The following is a 12493-nucleotide window of genomic DNA, read 5'->3' on the forward strand; positions in this document are numbered from 1 at the left end:
CCCTTCTCTGAAAGCTACTGTTCAGGCTGCTCTAACTATTCCTGTTAGCAGCTGTAGCTGTGAGAGGTCATTTAGTGCATTGCGCCACCTACATACCTGGCTCAGGAGGACAATGGGGCAAAATAGACTCCATCATTTGGCTGTGATGTCAGTTGAAAAAGAGCTGCTTGACAGCATCAGTCATGACGATGTTATTGACAGATTTGCCAGCCTTAAAGGAACAGTCCACCGTACTTCCATAATGAAATATGCTCTTATCTGAATTGAGACGAGCTGCTCTTTGCGCGATCTCCCAGTCAGTCAGACGCAGTCAGACGCGCTGTCACTCCTGTTAGCAATGTAGCTAGGCTCAGCATGGCCAATGGTATTTTTTGGGGCTGTAGTTAGATGCAACCAAACTCTTCCGCGTTTTTCCTGTTTACATAGGTTTATATGACCAGTGATATGAAACAAGTTCAGTTACACAAATTGAAACGTAGCGATTTTCTATGCTATGGAAAGTCCGCACTATAATGACAGGCGTACTAACACCTTCTGCGCGCTTTGGCAGCGCATTGATATCTGAGCTCCGTATCAGTGCACTGCCGAAGTGCACAGAAGATGTTAGTACGCCTGTCATTATAGTGTGGACTTTCTATAGCATAGAAAATCGCCACGTTTCAATTTGTGTAACTGAACTTGTTTCATGTCACTGGTCATATAAACCTATGTAAACAGGAAAAACGTGGAAGAGTTTGGTCGCATCTAACTACAGCCCCAAAAAATACCATTGGCCATGCTGAGCCTAGCTACATTGCTAACAGGAGTGACAGCGCGTCTGACTGCATCTGACTGACTGGGAGATCGCGCAAAGCTCGGAGAGGTACGGAGCAGCTCGTCTCAATTCAGATAAGAGCATATTTCATTATGGAAGTACGGTGGACTGTTCCTTTAAAGTTAGGCGACACAGTTTAGTTCTTCCAAAATAGGGTATTCCCCTAGTTGTGTTTTTGTGTGATGTGTGATGTAAATATGATGTGCGACATATCTTCATTTCCCCCCTTTTTGTTTAAACTACTTTTGACATTTAGATCTCACCCATAAGGTCAGGCATCACAATTCACTTTTTTTCCTACAAAATGTTCAATTTGTGGCATACTATTAAAGACAGTTCTCTGAAATAAAATGTGTTTTGGTCATATTATCAAATAATGAGGAAATGCAATGGGGAATTTTCCCTACCTGCGTCAGAGGAATTATTGCATTTGAGTTTTTCTATCAGTAGGTTGACTTGCAGTGAGCCAACCACCAGGTACTAAGGACAAAGACCCTAGTGGCCTTAGGGGTCTCACCACACCACTAAAACACTCAAAAACAAACACAGTGTTTTCTCTACATTGACATGGATTGTGAGTGCATTATTACTATTCACTTTCTGAGAATGTTGACAACCCAGATGCATATAGGCCTCTTCCTACTTCCTACCTATATCCACCTTTACCTGTGTCCACTACTGCCCTCATGTGTCTAAATAACGTCATAATAATTAGCAAATTAATCAAAACAGACACTGAAATGTACATGCACGAAGCAAACAATTAAACAAATGACTATTAAAAGAACACTACCAAAATATAACAAATATAACAAAAAATATAAACTAATGTAAACTAATGTAAAATCATAATAATACACACTATTATTACACAATACACAATAACACATTTATTAACAATTACCACTGTTCAAAATGAATAGCTCCAACATTACAAATGCAGTAGTAGGTCTTGTTTAGTTAAAAATATAATGTAAATATTTGTGTCAGTGGTTGTAAATGTGTAGATATCATAGTTTATTGGGTCAGCTTCTGTTAAAACATTGCATAAGTCTAGTCTTGTCTAGTCTAGTCTTCTTGTCTAGTTAAGTCTAGTCTAAATGCGGAATAAACGTGGAAACACTGTCGTTCAAGCCAGGTGCCTCTGTCAGCTCTGGGGGCTAAGCACCCCCAAAGATCAGATGCTAGAATCGCCCCTGCTCTGCCCCCTGATGTAGCCTTCACTATACTGTATGAGGTACCAGCAGATAGCCTGTACCTTTTGATCTAAGTAGGCGTGGCGGGTCATAGAGGAGCAGAAGTTCACTCAGGTACTGTGGTGCGAGACCATTTAGTGCTTTAAAGGTAAATAGTAGTATTTTATAATCAATACGAAATTTGATTGGGAGCCAATGCAGTGTGGATAAGACAGGCGTGATGTGGTCATATTTTCTAGTTCTAGTAAGGACTCTTGCTGCTGCATTTTGAACTAACTGGAGCTTGTTTATGCACTTCTTGGAACATCCAGACAGTAAGGCATTACACTGTAAAAAATGATTTGTTGTTTTAACTTAAAAAAGTTAGTGAAAGGGTTGCCTTAAGGGCTGTCTTAAAATTTTGAGTTCACTGAAATTAATATAGTAAGTTCACAACAATTTAACTTAATATGTGAATTCCAGTGAACTCAAAATTTTAAGGCAGCCCTTGCACTAACTTTTTTAAGTTAAAACAATTTTTTTTTTTTTTTACAGTGTACAATAATCCAACCTGGAGGTAACAAAATCATGAACTAGTTTTTCCGTGGCATGTAGTGACATTAAATTTCTTAGCAATATTTCTGAGATGAAAGAAAGCTATCCAGGTAATGTTATCAATGTGAGTTTCGAATGAAAGACTGGGGTCAATAATCATTCCGAGGTCTTTTACTGCTGCATGTGAAGAAACAGAAAGGCCATCCAGAGTTGTAATCAGAAAACTTACTTCTAGCTGTATGTGCTCCTAGTACAAGTACTTCAGTCTTGTCAGAGTTAAGCAGAAGGAAATTAATAAGTATCCAGTGTCTAATGTCCTTAACACATTCCTCAATTCTATTAAGCTGGTGCCTCTCATCAGGTTTTGCAGAAACATACAACTGTGTGTCATCAGCATAAGAGTGGAAACTAATACAACGTTTACAAATATCACTCAGAGGTAACATATATACGGTAAAGAAAAAAGGCAAGGCAAGGCAAGTTTATTTATATAGCACATTTCATACACAATGGCAGTTCAATGTGCTTTACAGAAGCAAAAACAAAAACAGTGAACAATAGAGAAATAAAATTACATAAAATAATTTTATTTTTAATCTAAAACAATTAATTAAAAGAATTAAAAGAAAATAATAAGAATTAAACAACAGTAGAACTAAAATAATAAAATGCCAAAAAGAAAAAAGGAGAAAAAGAAAAAGAAACCAGCGGAATAAAATAGAATAAAATTAAAGTAAATTTAAAACATGCAGAGAAAGTAAAGATTATAAAAAATGTAAAAATATTAATTATTTAACAGAAAGCATCTGAAAACAGCTTGGTCTTTAACCTAGATTTGAAGCTGCCAACAGCAGGAGCATTTTTAATGTCCTCTGGCAGTTGGTTCCATAGATGTACTGCATAGTAGCTAAAAGCTGCTTCACCACACTTTGTTTTAACAACTGGTTTTAATAGTAAATTTTTCTGTTGCGATCTGGTAGATCTGATTGGGTTAGGCCGCTGCAACATATCAGAGAGGTAATTGGGCCCTGTACCATTTAGAGATTTATACACCAGCAGCAATGCTTTAAAGTAAATTCTGTAGCTTACTGGAAGCCAGTGAAGGGACCTTAGAATTGGGGTAATGTGCTCTGTTCTTTTTGTTCATGTGAGAACCCTTGCCACTGCATTTTGAACCAGCTGAAGTCGTTTGATGGTCTTTTTTGGCAGGCCTGTGAAAAGGCCATTGCAGTAATCAACCCTACTAGAGATGAAGGCATGTATTAGTTTTTCCAGATCATTTTTTGACATAAGTCCTCTTAGTTTGGAAATGTTTTTTAGGTGATAAAATGCCGTTTTAGTGATTGCTTTCATGTGACTGTCAAAGTTTAGCTCGCTGTCAATGAAAACACCAAGATTTTTAACCATTTCTTTAGTTTTTATCCCTTTTGTGTCAAGAATAGTGGTAATCCTGAGTCTTTCATCTTTTTTCCAAATAGAATTACTTCTGTTTTATCTGTGTTCAACTGAAGAAAATTTTGTGACATCCAGCTATTGATTTGATCGATGCACTGGTAGAGACATTCAAGGGGGGCATAGTCATTTGGTGATAGAGCAAAATAAATTTGGGTATCATCTGCATAGCAGTGATACAAAATTGAATTTTTATTGATAATTTGCCCAAGTGGGAGCATATAAAGGTTGAAAAGTAATGGTCCAAGAATCGACCCCTGGGGGACACCACAGGTCAAGGGCATTGACGTTGAGGAACAATTTCCCAGGGTAACAAAGAAGCTTCTATCTTTTAAGTATGATTTTAACCAATTGATAACTTTACCAGTCAATCCAACCCAGTGTTCAAGTCGATATAGCAGTATGTTGTGATCAACAGTATCAAAAGCTGCACTGAGGTCCAGTAATACCAGGACCGATGTTTTGCCAGCATCAGTATTAAGATGTATGTCATTTATAACTTTAATCAACGCTGTTTCAGTGCTATGATTGGCATGAAATCCTGACTGAAAATTATCAAAACGGCTGTTTGATATCAAGAAGGCAGTTAATTGATTGAAGACAATTTTTTCCAGGATTTTCCCGATGAATGGTAGATTTGATATTGGCCTGTAGTTATTTAACACTGAAGGATCCAGATTATTTTTTTTTAAGAAGGGGCTTTACAACAGCTTTTTTTAGGGACACAGGAACAACGCCAGTCTCCAAGGATGTATTTATAATTTGAAGCACATCTGTAATTATAAGATGAAGAACAGACTTAAAAAAGTTGGTGGGCAGAATGTCCAATTCAGATGTTGAAGAACTGAGATTTTGTACAGTTTTTTCAAGAGTGTCATAATCAATTAAACAAAATTCTGACACTGTGTTAAAGTTATCTATCTGTGTCATTGGTGATTGCAGTTTTTCAATTTTTTGCAACTGAGATATATTATGAGAAATATTCTGCCTTATTTTATCAATTTTACCTTTGAAAAAAGATGCAAACTCATTGCATTTATTAACTGATAGAAGTTCAGGTGCTAATTGTGGTGGGGCATTAGTTAGCTTCTCTACTGTTGAAAATAGCACACGGGCATTGTTCATATTCCTGCTGATGATGTTGGAGAAGAAAGACTGTCTTGCTTTACGAATTTCATAATTATATTTACAAAGCATCTCTTTATGGATTTGATAATGGATGTGAAGTTTAGATTTGCGCCATTTTCTTTCAGTCTTTCTACATTCTCTCTTTAGCAGTTTAACAGCTGGGTACTGCTTCCATGGTGCTTTCTGCTTATCATTGACTCTTTTTATTTTGAATGGAGCAATATCATCCATAATTTGGGTCATATTTAAATTAAAAAATTCCAGTAAATCATCTCCAGAGTCTGACATTTTGGTTGAGTTCTGTAAGAGAGCTTGCTCAAAAAGAACACATGTGTTGTCGTTTATGACTCTCCTACCTATAGTCGTTGAGCTATTCTGAATGTGAGGAGACATAGAAACTTCAAAGAAAACACAGAAATGATCAGATAATGCCAGGTCAACAACAGTATAAGAAACAGTAAGACCCTTTGTGATGACGAGGTCAAGAGTATGACCATGAGAGTGGGTCGGTCCCTGTACATGTTGTACCAGGTTAAAGTTATCAATAATTGCAAATAGTTCTTTGGCATAAATGTTATCAATATTATCTACATGCAAGTTAAAATCCCCAGATATAATAAGACAATCAAACTCTAAGCAAATGACTGATAACAGTTCACCAAACTCTTCAAGAAAGACTTTGGCTGAATGTCTCGGAGGCCTATAAATAGTTAATAATAATATGTTAGGAGAGCATGTAACAAGTGCACATAAGTGTTCAAAGGACGTAAAATCACCAAGTGAGGATTGTTTACATTGAAAAGAGACTTTGAATATATTTGCAATCCCTCCACCTTTCCCTTGTCGGGTAACATTCAAAAAATTAAAATTTGGGGGAGCTGCTTCGATAAGGGTGGTAGCACTATTTGCTTGATCCAGCCAGGTTTCAGTTAGAAGCAAAAAATCAAGATTGTGTTTACAAATAAGATCATTAATTAAAAATGACTTGTTTAAAAGTGATCTAATGTTCAGAAGAGCTAGCTTTACAGAAATTCTAGAAGCTATATTTGGTTGTGCACTTTGATGCTGTTTTAAAACAGGAAGGAGATTAGATTGGTTCACCCCCAGGGTTAAATGTGCTCTATGTTTTCTGTTTCTTATCAACACAGGAATAGTGTCAACATCGGGTCCCAACTTTTTTTCAACATTACATCCATTTGCAGGGACCCAGACTACATCAAACAAGACTTTCTAAATGTTCCATTTGGTTTGAGGGTGAAAGGACTGGAGATGACATGTATCTTTTGGATGGTGAAAAAGATTTGTAGCCAGCTGAAAGTCCTGGACGAACACAATTTTGATGTACTGGATACACTGCTTGTCGCGACAGATTTGGGCTGGAAAAGGAAAGTGTAGCCATTGGGAGCAGTTTTTTCATGCTATTTGGGAAATCCATCCGAGGAGAAGTGGAGTCGTCTGTCCTTGAATGTTGGGAGGCCTGCAAGTCAGATGTTTGTGTGTCCTTGATGACAACTTGCAAAGATGATTGTTTAGGCTTTGTAACTATGTCAGTCTGCGACATCTTATCAACTGTTTTCCTCGGTGCTGGCTGAGAAAAGATTGCAAGTTTGTAGTGGTCTGCTAAGACTTTGGCTCCAATCCAGCTGAGTTCAGTGCTATTTGGCTTGTAAAATTCTTTGCGATTCCAAAAAAGGTTAAAATTGTCTATGAAATTCATACCAAATGAAGAACAAGTTTTTCCAAGCCAGGTGTTAAGACTGAAGAGTCGAGAAAAAGCAAAACTTCCTCTCGCTGGGAGTGGGCCACTGATAAAAGATTGAATTCCAGTCTTATAGAGCTCAGAAAAAAGTTTTCTGAAATCATCTTGGACAAACAGCTGTTCTCTGAAAACATCGTTTGCTCCCACATGCACAACGATACGTTTAATAGTTTTATGCTCGGACATGAGTTTCAAAATGCTGTCTTTGGTGTCAGAGATGGATGCATTTGGAAGACAACAAATAATCATCTCATAACCTTTTAATTGTCTTACAGTGGAATCACCAAGAACAAGGGTTGTGGGATCAGGTGGTGTTACAAGCTGCTTTTTGCCTCTTCTCACAGCTCTTCGATCTTGGTGTGATCTCTTTTTACTATGTGTTTGTCCGCTTGACAAATCCTCTTCCACATCCCTGAGGCATTCAAATTTGTTCTGAAGCCTTATAGGCTGTGGATTTTCCATAGGATTGTAGATCCTATTGTACTTTGTAGAACGAGCTGGTGTTGAAGTAATTACTCTTCTGTTTTTGTTTTTTGGCTTAGCACCCATCATTTGCCAGTTTTCAGTACTTACAGGTTGAGTTATGAATTCTTCCACTTGGTCTGCAATGTCCTCAGTCTCTCGGAGCGCAATCTCTGCATTCTCAGCCACTGTTTCAGTACTCCTTTCCTGAGATATCGCTTTTAATTCGTCCGTCTTTGGCAGAGCATTAATCTTTGATTCCAGAATAGAAATCCTCTGTTCTAATTCCATGCATTTTCTGCAGGATTTTTTGCTTCCTGGCATTAAAAAAAAAAAAAAGTGGAAATTAAATTAAAATTAAATTAAAAGCTTATAAAGATAAAAAATTAAAAAAAATAAAATAAAATAGTGGAAAGTCAATGAGAAAGTAAAGTATAGAAATAAAGATTAAGAAAGCAGGAGCAAAGCAAAGAAGCGTCCTACTCGCTTGAGTAGGAGAAGCAGTGGACCCAAGACAGAACCTTGTGGAACACCAAACTTTACCTCAGTACATCTACACTGTAAAAAATGATTTTTTGACCTTGTAAATACAATAAGGACAATTAAAGTGATTTCTACATGAATATATCAATTCTGAGAGTTACTTGAACATGCCATGTGTAATTCAGCGTAATGCTTGGAGTTTTTGAGTAATAGTGTGCCTTCACATTCAGTTGTAAATTTAACTGTAATAACTGTAGTAAAAAATACTGTAGGCTTACTATTGTCATCATGACAATTAGGCTACTACAGAATTTCAAGTAAAATGTTGCCTAATACATTGGTGTGACGTCAGAGTTTGGACATGCCCGCCCTCAACAACAGGTTGTCTGACTGATGAACTTGACGTGACATTTTGTCGTGGACTCGTAGTGGTCGCAGATTAATATCTTCATGCATTCAAATCTGTCGTTGATGGTCATCGGTGTCCTCCCTTTCGTCCGTAAACGTTTGGAAGTGTGGAAATTCACCACGGTTAAGGTAAGCATGTACAAACTAATTCAATGGTCGAGCTTTGCAACTTTATCTGAACGCGTTTTGGAAGCATGTATTTGTAAATGGATGATGGTATCTGGGTTTTCGTGGTGTTGATGCGGCGATTTGTCATCAGTGTTGCATTGAAAGTAGGACACTGTCCTCAGGTGTTACTAATTACGACGTGCTTTTAGGTGAAATCGGTTTAATGATAACGGAGGCACAGTGAGCTGTTTTTCCCGCTGGTAAGTTTGCTAGTGGAGTTGCTAGCAAGCCAAGTTTGTGCTAGCTAGTGGTTATGAAATGGCAACCATATTGCAAGGCTAATGTTTGGTGGTCGGAGTAATTTGAATTGGAAATCGGCTCAAAACATGTACCGTTCACTAATTTAAGTCCGAGGTTTACGGGAAAGAGTATTTCTAAAATTAGGAGGTGAGCTAAACTTCGTAGCATTGTGCAAGTGTTTGAGGTGGAACAGTGACTAGCAGTTGCTCGTTCTATAGAATTTCTGGACACTGAAGCAGCAGAGCTTGATTCTGATAACGATGATTAAACATATTAGGTTTTTTTATCAATAGCAAATGTTGGTCGATGAGCTGATATAAAGTGAGGGTCGAAGGAGATGAAGAATTAATGAGCCCTTAATACGCTACTTTAGAAACCATTAGAATTATGAAATCGTTATCATCAAAATAAGATGCCGCTGGTCTCGTGGCTGTGTGGTGAACTTTATAGGCTCGGGGTAATGACTCAAAATGAGCACGACTAATTTTGATAACGATGATGAAACATATTAGTTTTGTATTAATAGCAGATGTTGGTCGCTAAATTCTTATGATGTGAGGGACGAAGGAGATGTAGAATTATGAGCCCTTAATATGCTGCTTTAGAAACCCATTTTATTATTTTTAAACCATTATGATCAAAATAAGATGGCACTGGCCTCATAGTTGTGTGGTGAACATCATAGGCTCGGGGTAACGACTTAAATGGTTACCGGTATATAATATGTTGGGTTAATTTCTTTAGAGGCAATTGATATAGAGCAGTGGTTCTCAAACTTTTTTCACCAAGTACCACCTCAGAAAATACTTGGCTCTCCAAGTACCACCATAATGACCAACATTAAAATACAGTAGCGTAGTCAGCCTAAGTATTCATTAAAAACAAGGCGGAGGTTTTATTTAACAAGTATATTTAATATTGTTGGCCACTGTAACATTATGCACAGTACTTTGAACAGTAACACTGTGTTTAAATATAGGAAAATAAAACACTGTACTTAAATAATGAATCAAATAAAATTAATTGCACATAAAAGTGAAATAAACATTGTACTAAAATAAATCAAGCTGTATGGCAAAATATCTACTGTTCTTAATGTGCTCAATCAGTGTCTTTTTAACATCGTCAGCCATGTCGTTTATTCCCCTTGACACGGTGTCATTTGAAAGCGGCACCAAGTTTAACTCTCTGGCAGCTTTCTCTCCACACATGATACGTGTCATCTCTTTGGCTACTGGTAAACACAGCAGTTCCCCGATTGTGTGCGGCTTACCGGCTCTGGCGATCAGGAGGCTGGCACGATATGAAGCTTCCTGTGCTTTGGCTACAGGTGTACCATAGGACAGAATGGTGGAATGCTTCAGTTCATCACGTTTTCATAAAAAAAATCCATTGGTTTGTCCTTTAGTGCTGTGTGTTTGGTTGTAAGATGCCGTTTGAGATGCGATGGTTTCATGGACTCATTGCTCAGAACGTCGCCGCATACAACACACTGCGGCTTGGGCAGCTCCTCTCCCTCTCCAAATGAATCCCAGTTTTATGTATTTTTCGTCATACTTCCTCCTCACTGGTTTCTGCCATTTGCTAGCAGTTCTGGGGCTGGTTTTGCCACTGTCGTTAGCATCCACGCTCGGCTCACACACGTCCTCTTCAGTTCTCCCTCTCTCCTGATCCATGCTCCCATTCGCGGATTTAAGCCACGACAGTAATTTTGTCGTACTCGTCATAATTAGCAAAGCCTTTTCCCACCTTTTCCACCTTTTCCCATCACAGCCTAGTCTACCAATGGTGGATAACCGTCTGTCAGCGGAACCGGCGGGAATGCGTACGTACGCTACGTATGGCTACCCAGAAGCACTTGCAGACTTTTTTAAATTATTAACTTAATTTGTATTTCCTTTCATTTTCTTGTCATCGGTTGATAAGATATTTTCATCCATTCGGATATTATGGATAGTATTTCACTTTTTTTAAATTTATATTTAATTAAGTGATTCTTTGGCATACCACTAGAATGGAGCCCGCGTACCACAGTTTGAGAATCTCTGATATAGAGGATTGAAAGCAGAATGAATTGTCTTGAAAGAGCTGTTTTAGAATGCATTATCATACTTGCCAGACATCCTTTTGAAGGTAGAGCTAGCCTGTAATGATTAAAAGCTCTGGCATCGTGGCTGAACGGCCAACAATGTACAATGTGTCTTCACAAACATTTAGATAGTGATTTAGTAAGTTCATGCCGAGTTTTACATTTTATGTGCTGTACATGATGACTGAATTAAAAACAGCATGCAATATTAAGGTTAAACTAGACCGGACAATTCCCCGGGGGAAATTGTGAGAGGATGCAGTGTGCAAAGCAATTCGGTCACGCATGTTCGCTGGCCGTGCATGTGTGACCTGCTATGAAGCTACAATGCCATGATTTATGGGTGTGCTTGAGACAGCAGCCCCCCCTCGCTCTGCTCCCTCACTGGCCCCAGTCAGCATGGCGATGGGCCTGAGCAGGAGCGTTAAGACACACAAGATTTTAACAGGTTTCTGCTGTTTTTTGCTCAGGACCAGGCCTCAAACAACGACAAATAACTTGACAACGAAAGCAGCTATTCACAAAATTCTTTCACAGTGAGCGCTAGAAGGGTCTCCTGAATAAACTGATGTAATTTTTTGTCTGTAGTGTTAAAAATGAGGACACTAGAGCGAGTTAAAAATGAGTGACTTTTCTGTCACGTTTATAATGGGTGTCAATGAGGCCTCACTCTCCTCAGTTTGAGGCTTCTCATTCAAAAACTGTAAATCCTATCATTTAGGTAGACACATTGTGTGAATCAGGACAAGTTTTACTACTACTTTTGAGAAAGTTATGTCTGTAGAGTGAAATTTCTGGTTGAAACCACAGTTTAAACGAGAAAGTTTGAGCCATTTTTTTCAAGCTCTCTACACTCTAAGTAAACGAGCTCCACTGGTGTGTAATGCAATAGACACCCATTCAAAAGCCGGATTTTCTCCCGGAACCCACATGGCGTTTGAGCCGGGACTGATCCGAAAGTGTAGAACCTAGCAGAAAAGTTGAATGCCAGATCCACAGAGGAGAGGTTTTCCTACGTTTTAGAGTTTGAATCACATCTCTAGGTGAAAGCATGCCAGAGCAGTGGATGTTTGAAAAAGTGCTTTTTTTTTTTCAATTAATTCCATAGAAATGAATGGGGGTTTTTTGGGCGATTTTTTTCGCGACTACGTCGCAAAAAAATCATATTCTGTCGAGAAAAGTAATAGCATAGTGAGTCCGATCGAGCCGCACATTTTGATATATTGTTTGTCTGTGTGCGACGTACGGTTATTGAGTTATTCGAAATCGAAATTTGTGTAGGAATAATAAAAAGAAGAAGAAGAAGAAGAAACACGTAGAAGAACAATAGTTGCAGTGCTTTGCACTGCAACCTATGGGCTCCTATAGGTTGGAGGTCCTATATGGGAGCCCATAGGTTGCTGTGCTGCAGCACTGCATCCTAATACATAGCACAATTATTCATAAATGAACAAAATTAATATACAAACACAATGCACTGATTCCAACCTCAAAGGGTCATTTGAATGAACACTGTAGGGGTGTAAGAAATAGTATGAGTAGTAGAAAAAAGTATGCATTGTTTTTTTTATTTTCAACTCAAAATGTTGACACATTTTCCTCATTTAACTCGTGGTATATTGTGAATTATTTTACAGGAAGAGCTGGATATTTTTACCCCTCATGAGGCACCCAATTAAGGGTAAGTTGAGCACACAATCACAATACAGTATGAAGTGTGTGTGTGTGTGCGTGCATGTGCATGCGCATCAGAAATATAA

This window comes from Neoarius graeffei, chromosome 20 (genome assembly GCF_027579695.1).
Source record: "Neoarius graeffei isolate fNeoGra1 chromosome 20, fNeoGra1.pri, whole genome shotgun sequence".
In the NCBI taxonomy this organism is placed as follows: Eukaryota; Metazoa; Chordata; class Actinopteri; order Siluriformes; family Ariidae; genus Neoarius; species Neoarius graeffei.